This window comes from Macaca thibetana, chromosome 4, assembly GCF_024542745.1.
Source record: "Macaca thibetana thibetana isolate TM-01 chromosome 4, ASM2454274v1, whole genome shotgun sequence".
Classification (NCBI taxonomy): Eukaryota; Metazoa; Chordata; class Mammalia; order Primates; family Cercopithecidae; genus Macaca; species Macaca thibetana.
In genome coordinates this window covers 62,503,117-62,530,126 of record NC_065581.1, presented here as the reverse complement: position 1 = coordinate 62,530,126, position 27,010 = coordinate 62,503,117, and the positions used below count along the sequence as shown (strand labels likewise).

The window sequence follows — 27,010 nt, the reverse complement described above, 5'->3', positions numbered from 1 at the left end:
ATGGCTGTAACTAATTTTCACAATCTTAAAACTGCACAACTTTATTATTTTATATATTTGGAGGCCCAAGTCTAAAATGCGGTAGGTGTTGCAGGGTTGTGTTGCTTCTGAAGACTTCTATTTTCTTGCCTTTACTAGATTCTAGAGGCTGCCTATATTCCTGGGCTCGTGACCCCTTCCTTGCATCAATCCAAACTCCAGCTTTCATCTTCATGTCTCCCCTTCCTCCTTTAAACATCTTGCCTCTGTCTTATAAAGGCCCTTGGAAGACCCAGTTAGGGCCCACCCAGATAAAATAGGATAAGCTAACCACATCAAAATCCTCAACTTAATCACATCTGCAAAATCTTATCGGCCACATAAGATAGCACTCACAGGTTTCCAGAATTAGGAGCTGGATATCTTCAATGGGGAGGTAGTGAAGGGAGTGGGAGGGCATCAGTTTTTCTACGACCCTTAATGGCACATAAAATAAACTCCCTTAAAGTCGGTAGCATATTATAATTCCTTAAATGTGGTAATGCATCTCCTTATTCCCTGCATTTTGTGTTCCACTCATATTGATTTGTTTTCAGTCTCCTGAACTTTCTCACCTTCTGGCCCTCATCCTTCTAGAACGCTCTCCCCATCCCCTTCTGTATCCCACATGTCTAACCTCGATAATGTCTGATGATTCCTTATGGCTCACTCCAAATATCACCTGTTCAGTAGGCTTTCCAATAGCACTGAAGATATCTTAGTTGCCCTTATATTTGACTGTGTTACTTTTGCCCTTATATTTGACTGTGTTACTTTTCTGTGCTGAATAACAACTAATCACAAACTTATATATTTAATACAAGTCACATTTTTTATTTTACAATTTCTGCAAGTCAGAAATCTGAATGGCTTAACTGAGTTCTCTACTCATGGTCTCACAAGACTGAAATCAAAAGGTTGACCAGGACTGTGAGCTAATCTAAGGCTCATGTTTCTCTTTCAAGCTCACTGGCTGTTGGTAAAATTTAGTTCCTTGTGATTTTAGAACTCTGATCTTTCTTCCTTACTGGCTGTTTAGAGTGTTCTCGGCTGCTGCAAAGCACATGCCATTCCCTGTCTCATAGAGCTTTATAAAATACAGCTTTCATTTGCTTCTTTGAGGCAAGTAGGATAATGCCTCTGACTTCTTTTAAAGTCTTACCTGATTTAGTCAGGCGCACTCAAGATAATGTCTCTTTTGATGGACTCCCTTATGATTCTGGGACTTAATTATATCCACAGTCTTTTCTTTTCTTCCATAATTATTATTTACTTCCGTAAATAATTACGGAGTGACATTCAATTATATTCACATATCTTACCCATGTTGATTTATTTATTTAAGAGAGAGAGTCTCACTTTGTTTCCCAGGCTGAAGTGCAGTGGCTCAATCACAGCTTGCTGCAGCCTTGACCTCCCAAACCCAAGTGATCCTTCCATCTTAGCCTCCCAAGTAGTAACTGGGACTATAGGTGTACATCACCACCTCTTCACACCTCTAGGGGCCTCACTATATTGCCACGGCTAGTCTCAAACTTCTGGCCTCAAACAATCCTCCCATCTCGGCCTCCCAAAGTGCTGGGAATACAGTTGTGAGCCACTGCACCCAGCCTCACCCACATTTAAAGCGAGGGAATTATGTAGGGTATGTACACTAGTGGTGGAGATCTTGGAAACCATATTGGAATTCTACTTACAGAATGACTCTTTAGCACAGGAAATTGACCATGTTTACCACTTACTGCATTTCTTTACTTGCCTATTTGAACCTATCATTGTTCTTTTAAACATCTGCCCCCCTCCTCCCACATCTATCACAGTGCTTGCCACGGAGTAAGGGCTCATTACATATTAGTATAATGAAATAATATACAAATCAACATGATATGGGGGTACAGTGAATTCATGTGTGTTCTGTAAAAGAAAATATCATGAGTATTTTCTCATATACATTGTTGTTCAGCTACATAATGTTTATAATGTACAAAATTATTTACAAAGCAACAGCTAAATTAACTTCCCACTAGCAAAGCAAAACACCTAGTGTCACAATTAAATATTTAGCAGTAGGTAATTAGAAAGAAAGAGTATGCATGGGAACTTTTCATTAAAGACAATTCATTTTTTCTGCATGAGTAGAAGATGTTTATTCAATGCAATTTCCCTTACTTCACAAAAAACTTTGATTATGATAAAATAATGTCGAGAAATGTATTACTTGCAATACATTTCAATCTCATAATAGTTTCAGAAAAAGATCTTATTTCTATTTGAATTCTCCATACTGCTAAGCATTGTTCCTGCAAAAAGTAGCCACTTAATAGTTTTTTTTTTATTTTTTTTATTGAAGGACATTTTTATTTTTATGTTCTTGGGAAGTAGTTTTTTATTTTCACTGTTTTTTTGTTTGTTTGTTTGTTTGTTTTTGCTGTACTTGGAAATTGAAGTACTGAGTATCTCCATTTTGGTACAGTTTTATTGCTCTTATTTTATGGACACTAATGATATCAATTTGGTGCCTTTACACATTGTTGATATCCTCACAGCTTCTAGGCAGGCCCTCTTACAATTTTTCTTGTGATCAGAATTGGGAGAGTCACAGGGACACTGGGATATTATAATTTTTCAAACTACTATGGTACTTCTCAACTTTGAAAACTTAATCCCTTATCCTAAGTCTTTGTGTTATACCCTTTTCCCTGCACTTGTGAAGTTACTGAGAAAACCCAAGCAGTTCAAGGACTTAATCATGACTGTATATTTTCTGCTTTAAAGTATTCAGTCAGGCCTTTTTAGAACCTATGTTTGTACCTATACACTATACATTTTAGTGAATAAGTGACATTATTTTTAAATACTTTCCAAATAGCTAACATCTAATTATTTTTACTATGCCTTGAAAACTGACACTCAAGTAATAATTTTGCTTTGTTGAAAAAGTTTGTGCTGCTTATACTGAGCTTTTTGTCTGATATGGTTTCTCTTGAATCAAACCATCCTATTTCTTAAATACTTGTGTACATTTCACACATTGGCAATCACTTTATGCAATTAGATTTTCTGAGTAAAATATTTTAAAAATTCAGGACTGAAGTGTTTCTGTTAAGATTAGATGCTTATTATAATGTTCTTTTTTCAGTTATTTGTTTTGAGAATAGCAAGAAATCCATCAAACAAAGCTTACAGTGGTAGCAACCTCCAGGGTACCAGAAATAAAACATAGGGAGCATCAAATTGTTAATAATCTACTTTCTTAATTGCAATGTCTTCAGAGAACATTGTTGAACAAGAAGTGGGAAGTATGAAGAAACAAAATATAATTTTTTAAAATGCTGTCACTTATCATTGCTGCCTGCTGGTACTTTGTTAGATGAAGCATAGAAATCATAAATAACATTTATTTCTTAAATTGTAATGTAGAGGGAAAGAGAGAGAGTCACAAGCATAATATGGAAGAGAATAGAGAATAAATTGGATGCATTTATGCTGAAATATGCCAGGTGAATGACAGCAGTTGCAAGAATTGGTTCATTCAATAAGCACTGGCATTTTGATTCTTTCCTTTCCAAGTCATCACTGTGAATTTGGGCCTTGCAAAGCTAGTAATCCTTGTGAGAATGGAGCTGTGCGTAAAGAGAAAATGGATTTGGAAATGTTTCCCCTTGAGTTCCAGTGCCAGTGTGCCAGCTTTGCAGGTCCATGCTGTGAGATCATTGTCAATGAGCGCAGTTCCAGCCCTTGCCTGCGTGGATATTGCTATGATAGTGAGTTCCTTCAGCGGCTGCAATTGTAGTAGAGCAGACCAATGTAGAATCTAACATAGTAATGGGAGAGTTTAGGATTTAACCAGGATTATTTACTGACTTTAGCCTGGCTTGAACATCAAAGTCAATGTCAGTTATCTTCACTAAGTACCCCCAATTTCTGACAAATCCATTCATATTTTTGTGAGTGCAGCAAACGAGGAAATCTGATGAAATGTGACTTTTTCTTTCTTGTGTGAGAATTAGCCTTTGAAAATTTGTTTGAAATGGTAGAATTTTTAAAAATATTCACTTTTAGGCATGAGAAAGCATTGTTTACAATATTCAAAGTAATATTAGTTTAGCCTATTCTATACATATACACCCCACACACTCACATTTCTTCCTACTGAAATTTATATTCCTAAGAAATATAAATTTATAGAGGAAAAAGAAGACAGGAAGAAAAGAAGGAAAGAGGGAAAAGTAAGATGGAAACATGGATTTTTCTGTGGAAGAATATGCCTAAAATGGGTAATTTTGTTTAGACGCAGGAAAATGAAATGACATTATACACAGAATGTGGCTGAGGCATGAAGAGGAGAAACAGAAATAAACAAAGGTCTAGAAGGGTGTTGCAAAAAAGTATCTTATTTGTTTTTATCTCACCTTCTTTAAAACATATTTCTACATGATCCCTCAGTATATGAGTAAATAGTTACAATTAAAACCTCATTTCAATAGAAAGTTATGTTATTGTCTTTTTATGTAGAAATAGTAGGATTTAACTCAAATTTTAAATTTGTTTCTTAAAACAAGTGCTCTGCAAATAAAAGCCAATATCAAGGCAACTGAATTTTGTAAATTGGGTGAAGCCATCCAGATATAAAACAACAGGTAGTGGTGGGGTCCTAGCAAACTGAAATATCTATATAGATACTAATATCATGTTAATTTTCTAACATTGTGCCAGCTAAGCAAAACAGTTCTGTGGACTATATGCCATCTGTTTGCTGCTCTTGCTATAAATCACCAAGCTATTATTTCTGTTCCAGACTTTGTCACTTCAAAGATTGTATTTTAAGATTTCTGAAATTCTCAAATTACCTTGAAATAAGTCAGCATTGTATCATTTCTGAGCTCAAACCCACAGGTATCTGGTGAGGAATGATACTTTAAAAAGATTCATGTCTTTTTAACTATCGCATGGCTGAGAGAGAAGTTAGAGATTTTTTGTTTTTGAAATACGTAGGCAGCCCTACTATAATGACTACATATAGGCAATTTAAATTTAAGTTGTTCACATTGATTAACAATGTATTATATTTAACTTTTAGAAGTTCTTTGTAAATATTTTAATGTATATTTTTCCAAGATAAGAAAATGCAATTTATAATGTGTTACTTATAATGCAATACTGCCTATTAAAATTTTGATACCACAATATATTATGGGAAATGTAAAATTTGAATACCTAATATATTAATGTATTTCATCATATAATCATTCATAATATATTTTGGACCCGATCTAAGGATATTTAGGTACCAGAGAACCAAAATATTTATTAAAATTTATATCACACATGTAGAATGTTATCAGAACGAAACTAAGACACTAGATTCTTCATACTTTCTCTAAAATAAAATAGTATGGGAAGCCAAACTTTCTGAATTCTAGTTAATAGTGATACAGATAGGAGACAGGGAAAGTTCCCTGGCAAATGTCATATCCTCAAGCCTGGATAACCATGGCCATACATGAGAACAGGCATTCCTGTTTTTCCACCCAAAAAGTTGCCTTTTGCCTGCCATGCTCCCTATCCTGTACCCATATACATGCTGAACCCCAGACTCCAGAGTTAACCGGAAGATGAGGAGATAAGACAAGCAGACGAACGGACTATGCAGCAGAGAAAGAAAGAAGAGGAGGAACATCTGAATACAAAGAGGAGTTCAGGAGTGGTCAGAGAGGAGTTTGGCCACTGTATGGCCCAACTCCAGGGGAAGATTATCTTCCCACTCCATCCCCCACTTGCACTTCCCCATCCATCCTGCTGAGAGCCACCTCCACCACTCAAGACCTCTCATTCATCCTTCACACCCATGTGTGGCCCGAATCTTCCTGGATGCTGGGCAAGAGCTCGGGATACAGAAAACTGTCACACTGACCCTCTGCCCTTGTGAAAAGACAGAAGGTCCATTGAGCTGGTTAACCCTTAAAGCCATCTGCGGACAGCAAGGCTAAGAGAACATTGTAACACTGGGGTTTCAGGCACCCATCCTTAGACACTACCACAGGTCCAGAGCCCAAAGCACTCGCCCTGGACTCTACACCTGCCTATCTGCGTGGTCTCCCTCCCGCAAGGGGTTTTAGCAGCTGCACAACTGAACAGGCCAGCCATACCCCTGTTGCATGTCCTGCAAGAGGGATCAGGGAACTCTACCGTGTCAATAGTACTTATTGCAGGACTATATATGAGCAATATATATATGTGTGTTTGTGTGTGTGTGAGTCTGTAAATCTCAAACACCATTATACAGTTGTTCACTATTTTGTTGCTACAGGTTTTTTTTTTTTTTTTTTTTTTTTTTGAGATGGAGTCTTGCTCTGTCTCCCAGACTGGAGTGCAGTGGCACGATCTAGACTCACTGTAACCTCTGTCTCTCATGTTCAAGCAATTCTCCTGCCTCAGCCTCCCGAGTAGCTGGGACTAGAGGCATGTGCCACAAGCCCGACTAATTTTTTTTTTATTTTTAGTAGAGATGGGGTTTCACTGTGTTGGTCAGGCTGGTCTTGAACTCCTGACCTCAAATGATCCTCCCGCCTTGACCTCCCGAAGTGTTGGGATTACAGGTGTGAGCCGACATGCCCGGCCTACTGTTACAGTTTTAAAATACCTCTGTATATTCCACCAAAAAGTTTTGTCACATTTCAAACTTTCGTTCAATACAACCAGTATATATGATGTCTGGTACATAGTTAAGTATAAAATGAATAATACATCCAGATTCACAGAAGGCCTATTTTAAGAAAATTTGGCCTCAAAATAGTAGCATGAAATATTTATAAACACAGACTAATACCATTGCAGTTGAAATAGGAAATGTTCCTTTGTCCCCCTTGCAGGGTGTGTGACAGGGGGAGTGGCTTGCTTCTTCAGTGCCCCATTCCTCTAGGAGAGTATATAGATGGGCAGGATGTGGGGCTCTGACTCTACATCCTGAGGATGTGGGGTGGATATGTAGGGGTGGATGTGTAGGGGTGAATGTTTCCTGAAGCCCCAGTGGGCGTGTGTTAAAGGGTGCTCATTTAGTTTTGCTCTTTTAGTTTTGCCATCTATAGGCGGCTTGTGATAACCAGCTCAATTAGACCCTCTACCTTGTCACAAGGACAGAGGGCTTTCTGTATACTAGGTTCTTGCCTTGGTGTACCATAAGAATCAGATCACACCTGGGCTTGTAGAATGAGTGCAAGGTTTTATTGAGTGTAAGTAAATCTCAGACAATGGGAGCTAGAAGGGAGATGGTTTTCCAAGGGAAAACCTCAGACTGCTCGGCGGCCTGGGCTTTCCTCTGACTGCCCTGGCAGAACTCCATGTCCTTCTGGGACTCGGTGGCCTGCCAGCATGCCGGTGCTTGTCGGGGCATTCCTCTTAATGTCCAGCCACCTGTGTGTTCCTCCGCTGATGGTACACCTCTCAATGTCCAGTTGTACTGTGTCTTCTTCCCCTGATGTGTTCCTCACTATATCCAGACACATGTGTCTCTGCCTGCTAGGGTCTCTGGGGTTTTTATAGGCACAGGATGGGGGTAGGGGGGGCCAGGGTGGTCTTGGGAAATGAAACATTCTGGCATGAAGGCAGGAGTATCAGTCCTCACCTAGGTCCATGGGGGTAAAGCCGTAGCCAGGGACCATGCCCTCCTCTACCCAGCACTTCTCTTCCCCCTTCTGTATCATTTAAAAGGACCACACTCCTCTCATCCCAGCACTTCCACATCACAGTGACTAGATTCTCTGTTAAAAACAACAACAACAATGGAGAGCAAGACTATGTGTGTAACATGTCTTTCCTATGAAATGGTTATTGGCTATCACATAGCCCCATAGTTAACAAATTACATGTGAGAAAAATGCTCTACTTTTTGTTACTTTGTTTTAAATATTTAAATTGTTTCTATCTTCTTTGCAGTATCCAATTTCCCTTTGGTATCCAATTTAGTTCTCTAGGTTCTCTTCTGGCACTTAGTCCATTGAGTGATTTTTATTCCAGAACAAAGTATTAGAAACACGTTCCTTGTCTGTATTAATCTATGTTAGAAACACATTTATTGACAATAAAAGCATGCTTTTATCTTTTTAACAGTCTGTTTCCAGATACTTTGTTTGTTCAAAGTTACCTTTTGTTGTCTTTTGCCTTTAATGTAATTTATAATTTGTCTTCATAGAACATGTAACATCAAGGCTGAAAGTTAATTTGACTCGTTGTTTGTTACTTGTCAGAACACATCAGTATCCAAACTTAAATAATAACCATAAGTGTAATTTTAAATATTGTTATGATTGATGACACTCCACAATGTCTTAATTATATATTGTATAATATGTGGTTTTAATTTGTTAAAATACAAAATACCATGTGTAACACAGAAAGAAGCACAGACTGACATCATTTTATCACATTAATTCATTTACAAATACATCTGTTTATTTATTAATAATTTGTAGTCAATGACAGGTTAAAAACTAGGTACTAGATAAAAAAAAAGAAAGTACAACAGAAGTAAAATCCTGTCTAAGGAGCTGCCTATTCTTGTGTATTTCACTAGTCTCTTGTGGATGTCTATGACATATGCTGTACAAAACATGGCTGCAGAAATCTAGAAGCTAGATAAATTTCTTACGGTGCATTAAAAATTTTGTTGCCACTGAAGACCTAAGCAATTAATGAGAGTAATAGCAAGTACATTCACAGAGGCGTAATGGCAGTATAGATTTCATGGTAAATCTCAGGGATAATGAAGAACTTAGGGACTGACTGTAAGTAGTTATAAATTGGTGCCTGCTCCAACTGCAATTCATACTGTCACTACTTCCTTGAGAGGCTTCAGACACCATTCTTTTTCATCATTAATGGTAAAATGAAGAACAAATTTTGATCATTATTTTAAAAAGATTTTGATGAAACGTGAAAGCTCTTTTTAACTAAGACTTAAGTAAGTAGCTCATTATCAACTTCGAGATCACAATGCACTTTACATAGAACTTTAACAACTGAACAGTTAAGGTCTTGTTTATTAAACCTAAAACAACTTGGGAAGATTAAATGATACAAGAGTAACCTATTTATCATATATATTGAATACTGCCAAAAACAAGAGAGAGCAAATAAAATTGCATATTTTCATTGTTGCTTTGCAAACTGTTACCAAATGTCCATTGTAATTGTTCTTATTTCAACTAATTGAAGTTTCATTTATTTATTTATTTATTTTTATTAAGTTAAATAGAACTGAGTAAGATGGTTATTTAGAAAATACTATAGAGGACTATGTAATAGATTAAATATGATAATTCACACTTTATTTGGTTAAAAGCAAAATATATAAGTGATTATAGAATTTTAGACTAATTATCTTTACCTGTACTGAGGTTAAAGGAATGTTAAGAGTTTTCTCTTTTCTGTTGTTTCCAGTGGTTGATGGCTTTTCCTGCTTATGCAATCCAGGCTATGTTGGAACAAGATGTGAACAGAACATTGATAACTGCATCCTGAATGCCTTTGAGCACAATTCTACCTACAAAGATCTGCATCTCGTTAGTATCCACTGGTCTTTTATATACCTAAATATGGACTAATATAATTTAACCCCTACCTACAAATAGAGTGAGCTTTTGCCTGTGTGTTAGGTTAGTATATATATTACATATGCTTACTTCTCAAGATTAGAAAACAGAAACTCAGGCAATATACATATATATTTTTTAATGTAGTAAAACATGTTCTATTCTCCACTCTATACAGTTTGGCTTAACTGTTATATAACAAATAGTTCACTTATTGTATTCACAACTTGTGGCAATATTGAATTTGTATAAAATGTCAGAAATTATTCTGAAAGGCACTGTGTGAGTCTTACAGCTGCCTATTTTTATCTAACTCATGGTATTACATTCACACATATATTTCATTATCATTATCTTAAATTTCACTCTGACCTCCATCTCATATAACATATTTCTAGTTTCCTTCACTCATCGGTTGGTGCTGTCCCTTCAGTACATATTCATTTGTCACTGCCTTTGTCACAAGCATGTTCCATTCTGCCTTAAACGATCTGTGACACGGTTGGCAATTGATTTGGGATCCCCTCCAGCTCCTCATTTCTCAGAAAGCCTGACATAAAAAATATCTACTCAAGGTGGACTCACTCATTGACTGGCTTCAGAAAATTAAGAGCATACAACACAATGCTGTTTGTGCTACAATACTAATCCAGGCTTATAGTTTATTACTTAACAACAGAACTGATATTTGCAAGAGGACTATACTTGTTGAAGTTAGAAAACAAAGCTTTGAAAGTAAACCTTTGAAAAGTCAAAATATGGTTTCAGTCAACACCTATTTTGACTATCAGTGAACTGACATTGTTTTTTTTATAATAAAAGGAACATTTGTGGCAAACTGATTTTTCCCACAAGGACTGCAGATACCTAAAGGAATAACTGTAACTCACATTTAGGTATCCATGAACAGAAACAGAGTTGCTCCAGAGGTTGTCTAGCCACTTTTCAGGTATTTGTGGCTGTCTGGATGCTTGGTCTTGGTCCATGTCACATGCTTTATGTAAGGCAGTCATGTTAATCACATCCCATTCTTGCGGATTCCTTTAGAAATGGACATGCGACACTATGTTGGTCTCTGAGGTCTAAGGCAGTCATGTTAATCACATCCCACTCTTGGGGATTCCTTTAGAAATGGACATGTGATACTATGCTGGTCTCTGAGGCAAGGGAGGCACTCTTTCTGAGGAAAGATTTCCTCACCTGCTCTTAGAATGTAAATAAGAAGTACACATGACCTCTCCTATACCTTCTAACATCTAGATTTATGTAGTTACTGTTACCATTTTGAGGTCCTAAAGCAAGATGGGGGGTATAGTCAATTAGACTATCACTATTAACCATTTAAATAATAATATAATAAACTATTAGTCTCTTATTAGTGAGTACCCTGAAAACAGCAGATCTTAGAGATAGAACAAATCTGGTCTGTGATCAACTGTTGAATTCTTGACTGAACTTCTCAGGTTGCCTGCCCAACCTCTGGACCTAATATATTTGATCCTTATGGCCTCTTATTTAATATTGCTTAAATCAGAGTTCCTTTTACTTGCAGGTAAATTGTCTAATGTACACATCCATAATGTAATTAAGCTCTTTTTTTAGGCTGTGATTTTGGCAGTAACTTCAGCAATAATATGAGTTTATTACAGAAGAAAGAACCCCATATCTGTAATCATAAGAGTTCACTTCTAGACCTGACACTGCCACAAATATTCTGTGGGACACTAAGCTAGTCATTTGACAAGTCAAGGAGTACCAGTATAGATGCTGCCTTATACCAAATAACAGAACTTCCAAGTATATTATTGTCTCATTTATCTATTTTATGAATTGCCACTAAAAAGCTATTCCAACTAACTTTAGTATCAGCTTAAAATCTTGACTCCTATTTCCAGAAATTATGATAATAAGAATATGGGGTAGGGGGGAAGCAGAAAGAAACAGGTTGAAGAAGAGATAAAGTTCTCATCTTATTAACTGGTTTAAATATATTTTAACATAAGGAAACTGTTGAAATTATCTAACTCCTAACTGTAAGTCATATATCAACTTCAAGAACAGAAATGTCATCGTACTGGTGATATCCTTCCAAGAAAAGGTGTTATGGAGACCACAGATTGCTTAAAATATTAAAGTTCAAAGCATTTCATAACTTTCAGATATTGTGTCTGGGGCCTAAAGACTACCCTCAGGTTTGATAATGTACAAGAAGAACTGAGAAAAACTGCTTTACTTCTTGCTAGGGCTTATTACAATAAAAGTTACAGATTAAAATTAGCAAAGGGAAAGACACATAAGATAAAGTCTAAGAGAAAGCAGGTACAATCTTCCAGGTGTTATTCTCCCATTGGAGTTACATGAAAGTACTTGAAATATTTTCACAGAATATAGGGCAACCTATAGAAAGTGTAACCAACCAAGGAAGCTCACATAAGCCTTGTTGTCTATGGTTTTCCTTGTAGGTCAGTCATGATGACATGAAGCACCTGCGTAACTGACCTTAGCTAATCAGTCTCCAGCTCCTGCAGGCGCCAAGCTGATGCAGCATGGCCCAAAGCCCCAGGCATATAAAAAAAGGGCTGCCAGCATAAATCACATCTAATTAGCATAAACTATTTGGCACAGCTCAAGGTCTCAGGTATCAAAGACGTTATTATCCGTCAGGATATTCCAAATTCAGAGGTTATCTCCCAGGAACCAGTAAAGGGCCGGTCCCTTCAATGGAATATATATAGGCTTGAGCCCTCAATTTTGAGTTAACACTTTCTTGCACAAATTTCTTGTTAAATATTACCTTTTTGTGTATGAATAAATAGTATATTATTGGAAAACAATGCATGCTATAATAATAAAACAAAAATAGTACAAAGATATTAAGTCATATAAAAAGAGCCAAAACTCATATTTTTAAGACAAAGCCTGGAATGGACATCATACATAATTTTTTGAGTTTCATATTTACTTGCTTTTAGTAACTCATTGGTAAAAGAAAATCCATAAAATGCTGAAGCATTTGAATTGGAAGATAAAATTAGAAGGGCACAGAGTTGGATTTTTCTGCAGAATATTTAATAATCTTAAAAAACAGGAAGATGATCTATTTAATCTATAAAACATTCGCATTTGCCTAAAGAGTCACTGACCTGATTGTTGTATGAGCCAGACCGTCCAGATCAACCCAGGCAATCCCACTGACATGTGGCTTGCATCTTCTTTGAACCTGGCACGTGTATAGCTTCAAATTAACATTTTTATATTCTTTTGATTTTCTTTTGATTACATTGCAGCATCATGATGTTGAATTTAGATGAAAAGCAGAAAATAAGAAGACTTCAAATCCACAGTAGGAAATGATTTGTAACAATGAGCCAGTTTTCTTCTTTTCCTTTCTTTATGGTTCAGTAAATCTAAGAAAACAATAGGAGGAAAAAAAATAATCTTTTGAATGTCTAGCATATAATATAATACAAATGTTAAGAATGTGTATAGTAAGACCTATTCCCTAGTGCAACTTTCTTAGGTATATTTGAGAATAACTATTTCTTTGTGGTTATTTAAATATGTATGATCAAATTAATCTAGTATTTCCCCCTCTCATTTTAGTTTTGTTTTCCTCTGTATCTTACATGAATAATGAATGCTTAATTTTAATAACAGCAGAGGAAGCAAAAATAGTGCAGTAGAACTAATGTGGAACGAACAACTCTGCAATATATAAATATACATACATATATATAAATATCACACACACACACATACATGTATACTACAGGTTTAACTTTCCCCCCAAACATTCAGATGCAAAGACAAACTGAATTTATATGTGTTCTAAAAAAAAAAATAAAACTACCTTTACCTTCATCCACCATATGGTTGAAAATCCGTGTCAGTTATTTGAGAGTTGCTCATTTCCTTCCCTTGGGATTCGAGTAAACCCTGGGGGTAGATCAATCCAGAATTAACGGGGAACAGCCATTGCTATACAGTTCATCTTGGCTCCTACTAAAATGCCTATATGGTATCTCCATTCTCCTTTCAAAAATATATTAATCTGTGAAATGGTTTCAATCCTTGCCTACCAAATGTGGCTCCCAGGACCTTCTCTATACCCTTGCCTTCAAGGGCATGATGCTTAGCTAATCGGTGGTCAGGTTCCAGTTGTGTCATCAGTATACCAAGTTGGAGCCACAAAAACCTCTAGGTTCTGTTCTCTCTCCAGAAATACAAACTCCCCATCAGTGCGGAATCAATCCAACTGTACTCTGTCCAAATACTAAAGCCTTCATTTCTTTCATACCCTCCTTCTCCATAAAGATTTGCTTAATCACATTTGTTGGAAATTAACACAGAAAATCTGACTCATATCAGAGCTTCAAAGTTACGGAATTCTCAAAACACAAAGAGCCATCTAAATATGCCTAGAGAAAGGAAAAATTCAATTTTCGTAGCAAAAAAAAAAAGAGAGAGAACAGCACATTTAGTTCTAATTAATTTATTAGATTAGACATTTTAATTTATCAGTTTCTTCCATAAAATGTAGTAGCTGGACTCAGTTGTTCCAAAACAGGGAGTTGCTTTTGAAAAGACACATGCTTAAAATTCTGATTCAGATGGTGGGTCCAGGCATCTATATAATTTATAATGCCTTGTGATTTTGATATGTACTTCTATTTGAAAATCTTTGAACTAGTTATCTAGATAGCACTTTCTAGCTCTAAATTTCTGTGATATTCTGAGTAAAGCACAAAGATTTCTATTTCATGTGCACTGATAATTCACAATTTATTTATCTCCTTAAAAAAGAAATAATGGATGATCTGAAAAATCTGGAAAATGGTAAAACTGATTTATCCTCTCTGTTTTTAGCAGCATATTTCATGGCATCTTTCTTTCACAAGTACTATTTTCTTGTGGATTCCTCCATCTGTTTTAATGTTTTTGTCTTTAATACAAAAGGAATAAAATCTATTTTTTCTATTCCAATCCTTTTGTAAGGGAGATAATAATATATGGTTTTCTACTCACTATTGTAATAACTTAGTGAAGTGTTAGTCTCCCTATGTATTGGCATTTACTAATCAGAAAATCCATACATGAAATTATACCTTCTCTTAGAGGCTGGATATAATGTTTCAAATCAGTATGAGAGTATTAAAAATATTTGATGACTGATTAATTATAATGATATCCAAAAGGTTCACTTAAGTCTGTTGATTACATCTCTTGTTGCAGCATCATCAGTAGTTATTATGCAGCCAAAACTTGAACTAAACCTTGATGTATTAGCTAACTTCCAAATCTATTGTTAAAAGAGGCACTACAGTGACTAGGTAACAGAAAATCAAGCTTTTTGGTCATGCCCATTGTAAATAGCCTGCTATGTTTATATAGAATAAAATCTGCCTACAATTTATTACTCAGATCTCTACTTTTTATTATACTGATCTTCCCTTTAAGAATTTATTGAGCATAATTTAATGTTACATTTATAACTATAGTTAACTATGATAGGGGTCAGCTTTCTATCATTTCTACAATAAACTCGATTATGGAATTATTTTCCCTGTATGATATAAGACTAAAATAGAAGTTAAGTTCACTCATCTAATGACCTGTATAATTATCTTAATATGTTCTCCCTCAATTGTCAGTTTTAATCATAGTTACTATGCCTATCTGAAGCAACCTCATTTCTTCTCTTTTAAACTACTGTTTTGAACCTATGATGGCTCTGAAACTGATGATTAAATTTATCAGGATTACATGCAAAATAAAAGCAAACAGAACCTGAGAAAAAGACTTGTTGATTCACCTGAGTAAACAAGTATGTGAGCTTTAATGCTTTGGACTTCAGAAATCTCTGGAAGCTGAAACATATTTTCCCTTCTTCCTTATTCCAAGATTCATTACAGAGAGAGAGGTTTACAGATGGCTGAATTTTGAGGTTTAAGAAATCCATGAAGCAGTATTGAATTTTATAAATAATATGTGAGGACATAACAGATCACTGAGAGGAATTTTCCATTTTCAGATTTTCTAACAAAAGTCAGCACTTTCCAGAAATTATCTAGCTTAAAAATGATTTAGAACTGATTGAATACTATTTCCATTTCCAATATTAGCCAAAGTGCATAAAGAAATGTATTTATTTTGAAAGAATTATGAGACAAATTAAGCTTATTTCAAAACAAATACTGCACTTTACCATTATTACTTGTGATATTTGCATAACTATAAATGGGACTCATCTCTGAACTTCAAAATTTATTTCTGAGAAATCAATCAATAGTTACATTCTACAGTAATTCCACTTTTTTTCCTGGAAAACCTTTATATGCCATTTATATAGATACCATTTTTAATCAGTTGACCATATAAAAATTGGTTCTAAAAACTGCTATGTTGTGTACATTGTGTTCATATCATATATTTAAGGGCATCATAGAGCCATAAAATCACACTTTCTTTCAGAACAGATTGATTTTAGCAATTTATTAACTTAATAGCTTTTAAAAGGTAGTAGATCCTTTATTTCGATCAGTAAATAACTCCATTGTGTTCTAAGTCTGTTTATTTCTAACCACCTCATTTGTCTGCATGAATTTTATTAAAAGTAAAAAATAGGACATTTAAGATTTGGCAGTTGATAGATACATGTGTAAACAAGCATATGTGCAAGTATGCATGTACATTTGTGTGTACCTACACAAAAAAGAGAATATGTGTATCTCTCTTCTTTAGTGTTCTGCCAACCATCCTATGATAAATAGAGTATAACACTTTTCTAAAATCAAGTTCTTGAGCTGAAACCAGTTATTTCCTACAATAAACCCGCCTTGGTTATAGTGTGTGTGTGAGTGTGTGTGTGTGTGTGTGTGTATGAAATACATATTCTATATTATATTTTTATATTTATAAGAAAAGAAATAAAATATAATTTATATATAAGAAATATGTAATCTATAAAATGTCATGTATAAAAATATATTTATACATTGCATACTTCTTAAGTATAAACTATATATGATATAGTATAACATAATATAAAATTTTATATTACATGTTTCTCATATATATTATAATATTATATATATATAGTATATATATTACAGCAAGCCAGTAAAGAGCCTCTTTCTGTAAATTGATGAAGAACATTGATTTGAACTGATAGAGAATGATCTATGGCATCATCTTGACTACAGTAGGGTTAAATTTTGTAGTGTGCTCTTTAAAACCAAAAGTCTGCTTATAGAAGTGAAGAGGGCCTTTGGGATAGATAACTTTGGCCTCACTAGCTGTGTTACCTTGAACAAGTCATTTAACCTTTCTAAGCCTCAGTCAGTTTTAATAACAACATATTAATAGGTACTCTGTGGAATTGTTACACAAATTAAATGTAAAATGCTTCATGTATTTTACTTTATGTTAAATCTATAACATAATTTCTGTCCCATACAAGGCATTAATAGATACATACCATGTTTGATGATGATTATAATGATTTTAACCATGGTACAGATAGTGTTTGTCTGAGTTGAGCTTAAGCTCTTACATTGATTTGCCAAGCCAGGGTATTTTACTCAAGGGTATGGAAGTGAGCTATAATTCAGTCACTTCTGTGTTAAAAATAATTTCTTTACTGATCATGGGTTTCTATGTTAATGTATTTTCATATCAAATAATAGTATATAAGCTTATATTTTTACATAAAAACTTTGAAGAAGGTACAAAATAAAATACCTATTATGAAGACTGCTTACTCTTAATATTTTGCCAGGATTTAATTATTTATTGTAACCACTAATGTCAATTCTCTGAAGATGAGGTTATGCTTTATAATATTTAAAAAAATTATATCCTCAAGGCTGAGTTATGACAATGCCTGAAACACTGCAGATTGCTGAGAGAGAGAGAGAGGAGAGAGAGAGAGAGAGAGAAAGGAAAGAGGGAGAGAAGGAGGGAAGGAGGAAGGGAAAAAGAAAGGAAGGAAAGAAGAATTGAATGGTCAGTTGTTTACCTATATCTCTTTAACTTTTTTGGGATTTTCTCATAGAGTAAGAAACTCGCAGGTCTATGCCCAGATTCCAGAGATTTCCCAGATGCTGATGGCATTTGTTTGACATGATATCAGATGCTGAGGCTCTTGGGCCACCTTTTAAGGCTTGCTGTGAGATTGCTACATTTCTGCTGAAATGCTCTGCATCTGATAGACACAAAGCAAAACACCTCAGCTTGATCTGTCTCTCTCTTCAGGTATCAAGCCTTTAATCTGGCTAAGCCCACGTAAATCTTATCAGTGGCACAGGCTTTTAGGTCAGTTTCCCTGGTTTAAGTCGCTGGTCTTTTTTTGCCCTCTCAGAGCAAGAAAATCTCTCTTCCTGTAGCTGCTGTGCTTAAAAGACTAAGACCAAAACTTTGCCCTACATTCTTTAAAAAAGCCTGAAACAAAAACTCGAAAGAGACCAATGGGATTGCTGTGGATATAAATGTGGATGACTATATTAAATATCATGTTAAACATAATATATTTAATACAATAAGTATATTAAATATAACACTATATTAAACACAAGTGTATTAAATATGAAAATGAATTTACACATACATGTGGGTTTAGAGTGTTATTACCAATTCTATGATTTTTAAAATCATTATTAATATATACAATCAAGGACTAGTTTGTTTTTCAGAACATATAAATCCCACTTTGTTCTGAGGTGTGTCTTTCCACGATGTCTTTTATAGTTCACTCGTATATCATAGAAGATACATTTCACAGAGAAAAATGTAATGTTCATAGAAGTGAAGCAAGTTTCACAAAGAGACACGACGGGAATGTACAGCACAGGTCATGCCTCCCCCAACATTCCCTTTCTGTCTTACATATGCTGTACCTCTGAAAGGATCAGACCTTGAGTTCAGCTGCCCACAGGACTCACAAAACTAGGAAGGACGAGGATTCCAAGAGCAAATCAGTATTTCAGAGTCTCTACAATACCCCAGAATCACCTGTGCCAGTTATAAACTGCATGCATATTTGGGATTCCCCCTTTGGGGGTTCTGATTTAGTGAATAGAAGGTGAGGTTGAGACTCTGTGTTTTAATATCCTCCGCAGAGAATTCAGTTGCAGAGCCATAGTGCATAAGTATTGGACTGTGCACAGCCACAGTGATTTATGTTTCTAAGCATTTTATACTCAGCATTCTGCATCCAGCCAATGCTCATCTGCATGGAAGCTTGCACTGAGAGGTGTAGCAAGAACCTGATGATTCAGGAAATGGTCTACTAAGAGCCACACAGATTGAAATACAAGTAAAACTACTTGTGGCCAAAATAACTAGAGTTGAAGGGAATTTAGAACTAGAATTCTAAATATATTGACAATAAAACATAACAAAATCCCAAACTTTTGAAATTTTTTTCTAAGAATATAGACCTCTGGTCACTTCTCCCAAATAGTATCAATACTGCACTTTCGCATCAGAAAGGTGATGTTCTAATGGAAAGAGAGAGTACTCTTTTCTTAAGGTTTGCCAATTCAATTAGCCTAATCAACAGATTTCTGTCATTTGCCACCAAAGTTTTTCTTTAGGCTTCAATATAATAAAATTGAATAGACAAATCAACAACTACACTAGAATTTTTGGTCTGAGTTTATATATGTATCTCCTGAGACAAACTAAACACATTTCTAAAATACATCAATTTTAACTAAAACTAAAATTTAAAATTAATACTATAAAATGGTGAAGAAATATAATGTGCAAAACATTTTGAATTTACTGTGTATTTGTCTAACTGTAATTTGGCCCTTACAATTGTTTCTAAAAGGAGACAATTGGATGAATGAAAGATGTAATACACTCAAACAAAAAGTAAAAACAAACCATAGTAAGTGTTATTATAATTTTTGTGTAGATATCTGGGAAACATTGCAGGTAACACCATGAAGTATTAGTAAAAAATACAATTCATAGGACTGTCTTTACAGTATACATCTTAAAGGATCTTCCAATAATTCAAGGCAGTCAAGTTAAAATTGTGAAATAAAGTGAATTTATTGTGTACTGCCTTTTCATTCACCTTGCTGTGAATGATATTTATACAATAGAGATAGGAATTTGTGTCATTTACATATGTGTATATTTTATTTGCTACATTAGATGAAAATTATAGAAAAAATATAGATGTAGCAAAGGAAATGAAACAAGATTTCCTTGAATAATAAGCCTGTCACCTTCTGATAAATGTTTTTCTTTTTTTCTCTACATTCTTTTTAAATCATTATTCTTTTCTTATAATGAAAATAAAGGTATACTTTAATTCCTTTGTGGATGGGAACATAGGCTTGCAAAACCCTTTATTTGCTTGAATATTGAGAAATAGAATAAACAGGTTTAAAAAAGTTATCCGATGTAGAGTCTTCCATATGATAATGATAAATCAAAACTTGTTCTCAGTAAAAATTGAGATATGAGTATGGAGTGCGCTGTAATAGAACATAGCTGGATTCTGGAAAACGTGGTAAGTAGAAGCAACTGAGGAGAGGAGACTGCTGGACAGTTGTGGCAGAACAGGCATATATCTAAAGAGCTGGGTCCGACTTCCGCAGTTAGTTTTTATACAAATCTTCTGAACCCTCTTTTAAACATATGTATTCTACACTTGCTCTGGAATATAAATTTAGTCTAAGAATGCCAGATTCAGCAAACAAAAATACAGATATCCAAATATTGCATGGGGCATACTTGTAGTAAAATAATCCATTTTTATCTGAAACTCGTATTAATTGTGTCCAATAGTTTGTCTAATAACCCTAATTAAATCAGACTTTATTTTAAAGATATTTATTTTTCAATCACTGTATGACTGTTATGATATTCTTATCTTTTTGTAAAAAAGGTTTTTTAAATTTTTAGACCTCACTTACAGTTTGACTTAATTTCAATAAAAGAAGATAAAATTGTTCTAAGCGAATTCTTCTAGAGCAGCTTAGAATATGGAGTTGAGCAAAATATCATAGAGGAGGAAGAATAAAATAAAGAAGGCATTACTCCCTCATTGTCTAGACTGACAATTTAGCTAAACAAATAATGACATTGCCTGAGGTACTTCCTGATAGGCTTAATTAGTCAGATTCTCAAATAATTTGCTACTTCTCATTATTCATTCAACTGACAAATTCTCTTTTTGTTACTTGAGTTCAAAAAGAAGAAATTACAGCCCTAAGCAAAGTCATAACATTTGTATTGGTTAAGACCTTTCACAGGCTTGTGGAAATATTTTGACAAAGATGGCCTTCAGTGGCATCTGCTTTTGTTTTCAGGGATGACATGTGATTGCATTGGTTCAATTGCTACAACCAGGACCTATTCATATAAGGCTTGTCCTACATCTGCATATTTATAAAATAGGAGCTAATTATTAAATATTTACAAAAGATTATACCAGAAAATTAATATATATTATGTCAAGAAAATTAATATACCCCAATAGGTATTCATTGCCTTATTTTCAGCAAGTGTTTTAGATTGTCTGAATGTTAAAAAGAGGTTTATTTGGCCGGGTGCGGTGGCTCAAGCCTGTAATCCCAGCACTTTGGGAGGCCGAGACGGGCGGATCACGAGGTCAGGAGATCGAGACCATCCTGGCTAACACAGTGAAACCCCGTCTCTACTAAAAATACAAAAACTTAGCCGGGCGAGGTGGCAGGCCCCTGTAGTCCCAGCTACTCGGGAGGCTGAGGCAGGAGAATGGCGTGAACCCGGGAGGCGGAGCTTGCAGTGAGCTGAGATCCGGCCAATGCACTCCAGCCTGGGTGACAGAGCGAGACTCCATCTCAAAAAAAAAAAAAAAAAAAAAAAAAAAAAAAGAGGTTTATTTGTACTTTGTTAAAGGGAGGCAGAATCTCAAAAATCCTTGAAAGTCAATAATTTCCAGAAGCTAAGCAAGAAACTTTTATTTCTGTTACAAGAAACTGATTTTGCTACAATAAGACTACTGGAGGGATGGATGAGAATAAAACCTGTATCGTATCAGAGAAAGAAGTTCACTAAGAAGATATGTCCCTGGCTGCACTGTAAGGCAGAGGGAGATCAGTTGTCTTTATTGGGTAGGACATATTACAAACCCATCATAAATAAATTTACAATTTAAAATAGTCTCTTCTATCAATAATGTATAGCTAGCTAATTCTTTCATATTTTCAAATGATGTCATTGTCTTGTTTTGCTTGTACACCAAAATTGATTACAGAGCATTGAACTTCCTTTTTAAATTCTGTACATAATTATTTAATAACATTTACAAATCTGAATGAAAAATTAATACATGTTCTTTTGTAGACAGTTTAGAAAGATACAGAAAAATACGATTTTTTAAAAAGTCATTTCAAATCTTATTACCAAGACAGTCATTATCAATATATCCTTCTTCACAAAAATGTTGCAGAAAATATTATCATATATCTTTTAGTTTTCAGTTGATAGTTTGGTAACCTGTCACTCCTTTAGAAGAAAAGCCATCCATCCAGTGGGAGAGTCAGTCTATAAGGGGTCATCTCTGCTTCCACATGATTGGAAGGAAGATGTCAAGGGTAGTTTATCTGGAGGCCCAGAGACTATATCTGACCTCAGAAGTCCAGCTTGCGTTTCATTAGTTGGTCTACAATGTTTTAAGTTTGAATCATTTTTCAAAATTCAATAATGGACAAATTTCATTACATAAAAATCAGGATTTTCATTTTCTTTTGAATAATCAGATCTCCTAATTCCAGACGGGATTCTAATACAAACAGGATTCCTGGGGTTGAGTAGTCTCTACCTACTTTAGACAGCGCTCTACTTTGCTGCTTCCTCAGTTTACTAAATACAGATGCTCTACGCCAGGTGTTTAAGAGCTTGGTGTTTAAATGCTACAAAGTCATGAAAACTGGTGCCAAAGACTGGTCTTCCTTAGACTCATGGTTTTATGACTTTTCTGTTAAGGAATAGAGTACAAGAGATTATCTCATTATGTTTAAAACAGGGAGAAATAACCAAAAAATTGAGTCTTAAAACTTAGCAAAAAAATAAATTACCAAGAAAATGTTCATCACCTGTTGGAAAATCAGCATATCTACTTCACAGTAACCTCATTAACACACACTAGTACAACAGAAGTAAAAAGTAGGAAGAATCCTTAAATGGGCTTTATAATAGTATCCAAATATCTTTAAATAATGATTTAAATTATAATAGTTTTTAAAAATATTATGTTGGAAGCATCATTGTTTTTCAGTAGAAACATCAAAGTATAAGTTGTGTGTGTGTGGTGGGGGGGATACTGGTTGTATAGACTCAAATGAGTGAAGCTGTATATATTTATTATCTATCTATTTATCCTGACACAAATAGCTCATAGGCTTTCTCATTTCTTACATTCACCCTGAAATATGAGTAGATTAATTGACATAATGTGGTTATCTATCTTTTTAATGTTTTCACTAGATAAGAAGTGCACTCTACTGAGACAAATTCAGTTAATTAAATCACTCTTACTTCATATTGTACCTTATTCTGTTTAGGAAGTGTAGCAATCCTGTTGACATTTTGCCCATAGATGACATCTTTCAAAGCTAATTCCTATTCAGTGGTACTCTGTAAGTAAATCAAAAGATGAAATGTAGTATGAATATCTTCCTAAAATAGAGAATATCAATGTGAAAGAAAAATAAAACTGACATGAAATTCATAATGTTGTAAAATAAGAACCATTTAATCCATGGTATCTATTTATTTAATAGATTTATGCTTGACATCTATTTCTCAGGCATTGACAAGCATCATAAGGATTTTATTTTCAAAGATTTCTTGTATAGATTTAAATGTTGCTACTGGACAGCTGAAGGGTAAAGATTCTGTACAAATCATATACAAAAATATTATTTTAGAACCATATTTTGTGTTTCACTCAGAAGGTGCCACTTTATTAAGGTTAAGCATAAATACAATTCAACAATATCAGTTTTTGTTTAAATTATAAACTACATCTTTAAATTTTCAGGTATCTATCAACTCTAAAAAAGGATATAACTACTTTAATTATTAAATTATAATAACATTAAGTGTTTTAAAAGCACTCAAAATCATTTTCAAAGTCATATATATCTATATCGATTGAATCTGTCACTATTAGGAGTCAATTGCAATTGATTCTATGTCCCTATTTAGTCAGACTTCTGCCAACAGTTTTCAAACTTCTTTGATTTTGATCTGCTTTCAATACAATGTTTTGTTCATATATTTCCAAAATATGTATAATTTATAATAATGTGCATGACTGACTCTACTAATAGAAATTATTAAATTAAAAACATACACATAAAATGTAGAATAAAAAGCAACTCAGTAAATAAATGATTTTTAATGTTGCATTGTTTATTAGTAATCTAAAGCATTGGCATATTTAACTTATTATAATTGATTCACGAATATGCTGTAAGTAAATATGCTTTGTCTTCCCTTTTTTTACTTGAATTAATTCTACTACAGTAATTTGAAACTTTGTTTCTAACTTCAATTTGTTTAAATATTTGATTTAAAGGGCTGACCAACATGAAAAAGATACCATGCAGAGATACATAATTAAAAGGGGGAATAGTGTAACATCGATTGTGCTTACTGAATCATTATATTTACATTTGCCACACCCACTAATTAAGCCAATCCTGTAGAGAGAAAGGAAAAATATTAATGCTGGCATGGTTCTCTTTTGATTTCCTTTCTTTTGCTGCAAGTACTGTTGTGGCCTGGTTTTATTGAAATCTAGAGTTGCCTAGTTTAAAAAGGGGACCCTTCCAACAGTGAGGTACTTTCATATGACTGGTTTTTGATTCTTTGGAGACACAGCCACTGGTAACATCTAGCAGTAGTTCTAAGCTTGACCAAACTCTGTATTCCATATTGTCACTTACTACCCCTTCTCCCTCCATTGCGTATCCAATCATTCCTTTCAAACCCAAAGCCAAGGAGCAAACCTCTTGAGAGAAACCCTTCAAAAATGGTCTGCATTTTCTTTTCTTTTCGGATTCCCCTACTAGTGAGGCAGTAAGATAAAATGGTTTAAAATAAAGCAGTTAAGACATTGGATCTGAAACCAGACTACTGTATGAAAATTATGGCTCAACCATGTACAGGCTCTATAATTTTGAGGAAATTACATCATCTTTCTCTGCTTCAGTTACCTGATCAATATAATAAAATATGTGTATAGTAAGAGAAATTATGATTTTTGCAAGGTGATTTGAAGAAGGTAAAAGTTAAGAAGGGCATGTTTGATCTTGCAAGAAATCGAAATGGAGGTGAAAGGTGCCTAGAGTGAAAAAATATGAACAAAAGTATATTTGTTCAGAAAGAAGGTATAGAGGCAGCTGATGGAAGACCTGGTAGGCTATCATAAAAACTTTGATTTTGACTCAGAAAAAAAGGGAAGTCAGTGAAGGACTTTAAAGAGAAGTATGACAAAATTTGACTTAAGTTTTAGGTTTTCTTGGATTTCTCTATTATCCTGCATTCTAATTTAGTAGGTTTACATGTTTTTTTTTTTGTTTTTTTTTTTTTTTTTCCTCATGTCAGTTCTTGAAAGCCAGATATGTTTATTATTTATCTCTGAATCTAAAGCCCAGTATATTGCCTGGATTAAAATCAATGCTCAATAGTTGTGTGATAAAGGAATGAATTGCTCATCCACAGTGACTTTATAATCTAAGGCAAATTCTATAATTATTGATTTATTCATCAAACATTTTCTAAGTGAATTTTACCATCGAATTACAGAAACTCAAATCTGGGCCTCAGTTTTGTTACTTTGTTTTGTTTTTACAATAAGAGCAGTACCTACCTTTAAAGTCTTATTCTCTTTTAAGATATCTAGTTTTAAATTAAGGGTATTGTTAAGCCTCAAGTGTTTTTTGTCTTAACTCACTCAAATGGACCATTTCCAAAGTATTTTTAAGTTATATAGAAGATGACAAACCACATCCCAACTGTTAAAGTCTTAGGCCTGGTGAGAAATCATTAGTTATAAAACTAGAATGTATCCTCTCATTTAGTTTGACATTGCTAATGATTTTAAACATATTCTTCCTTTGATATTCTTATATTGTCTCATGCATAAAACCTAACAAAGCATATACAACATATAAACCTACATCATTCTTCAATATGAAGAAGATAGGAACACAAAGTATATGTATTAATGCAGCTACATTAAAACAATGATATTAGCTAATATCAGACATGCCATAATATAAATTCAGCTGATAATTATAGAAATATGCATTTAATAATTCATGTTCCATTAATGTACAATAAACATACAGCACTTAAAAATATATTTATTGTGGCATTCTGGAGAATTATCTTCAGGCTATGGACTAATTTAAAATATCATCAGGCCGGGCGCGGTGGCTCAAGCCTGTAATCCCAGCACTTTGGGAGGCCGAGACGGGCGGATCACGAGGTCAGGAGATGGAGACCATCCTGGGTAACACAGTGAAACCCCGTCTCTACTAAAAATACAAAAACTTAGCCGGGCGAGGTGGCAGGCGCCTGTAGTCCCAGCTACTCGGGAGGCTGAGGCAGGAGAATGGCGTGAACCCGGGAGGCGGAGCTTGCAGTGAGCTGAGATCCGGCCACTGCACTCCAGCCTGGGTGACGGAGCGAGACTCCGTCTCAAAAAAAAAAAAAAAAAAAAAAAAAAAATCATCAATCTTATCACATATTTGGGTCCATTTCATAAAACCAGCCATATATTCTGTTCATGACCTAGATTTAACTTGATTCCTCTGAAATTTTTCTGTGCTATTTTAATGCCTTAAGGGGCGAAGTAGGATTTAAACTGAGATCATTTCTTCATAATCATTGTACATTATTGTGGCATGTTGAAATAACAATAAAATTTGCTTTGCCATTTTTTGTAGAGAAGGAAAGAAAAATCTTGCAGTACATTTTTTATTATTGCTCAATTCAGAGTAGAAAGTCTTACTGTATTTCTTTCATTTTCTTTCTTTCATTTTCTTTCTTTCATTTTCTTAAAAAAAAAAAAAGCAATAGAAGACTAAAAGGATGTCACTTATTCTACAGAAAGGAGTTTCTATTATACACCATCACATGGGACAAAGAGTTTTGTAGTGCCTCCAAGGATTGTGCATCGTTTACTGTTGTGACATCCCAGAATAATGTTGACTATATTATTTCCTTCATCATCTACTGAAAATAATTTGGCCAACTCACAATAACTTAGTGAGAATTTAAAAAAATATTAATCATGTTGGCTGATTAATGTATACAATAGTATATCTTTTAAAATATCCTTTATTTTTCAGGAGACTACATTACTTAAACAATTCTCTTGCGTAACT

General features: G+C 34.4%; 1 protein-coding gene and 1 long non-coding RNA gene across 2 annotated transcripts in view; one reads left to right on the top strand and one right to left on the bottom strand.

The window, feature by feature from the left end:
• LOC126953401 (protein eyes shut homolog) overlaps window positions 1-27,010 on the top strand; it is a 253,500-nt gene that overhangs the window by 40,639 nt on the left and 185,851 nt on the right. The window contains exon 2 of the mRNA XM_050788855.1: window positions 9,457-9,578. The gene's annotated coding sequence lies outside the window, so the exon portion shown is untranslated. The remainder of the gene's footprint in view (window positions 1-9,456; window positions 9,579-27,010) is intronic.
• On the bottom strand, window positions 10,394-13,954 carry LOC126953251 (uncharacterized). Its single transcript, XR_007725161.1, has 3 exons — window positions 13,465-13,954; window positions 12,752-13,015; window positions 10,394-10,649 (listed from the first exon to the last, which is right to left on the bottom strand). It is a non-coding gene; the product is annotated as an uncharacterized LOC126953251 (long non-coding RNA).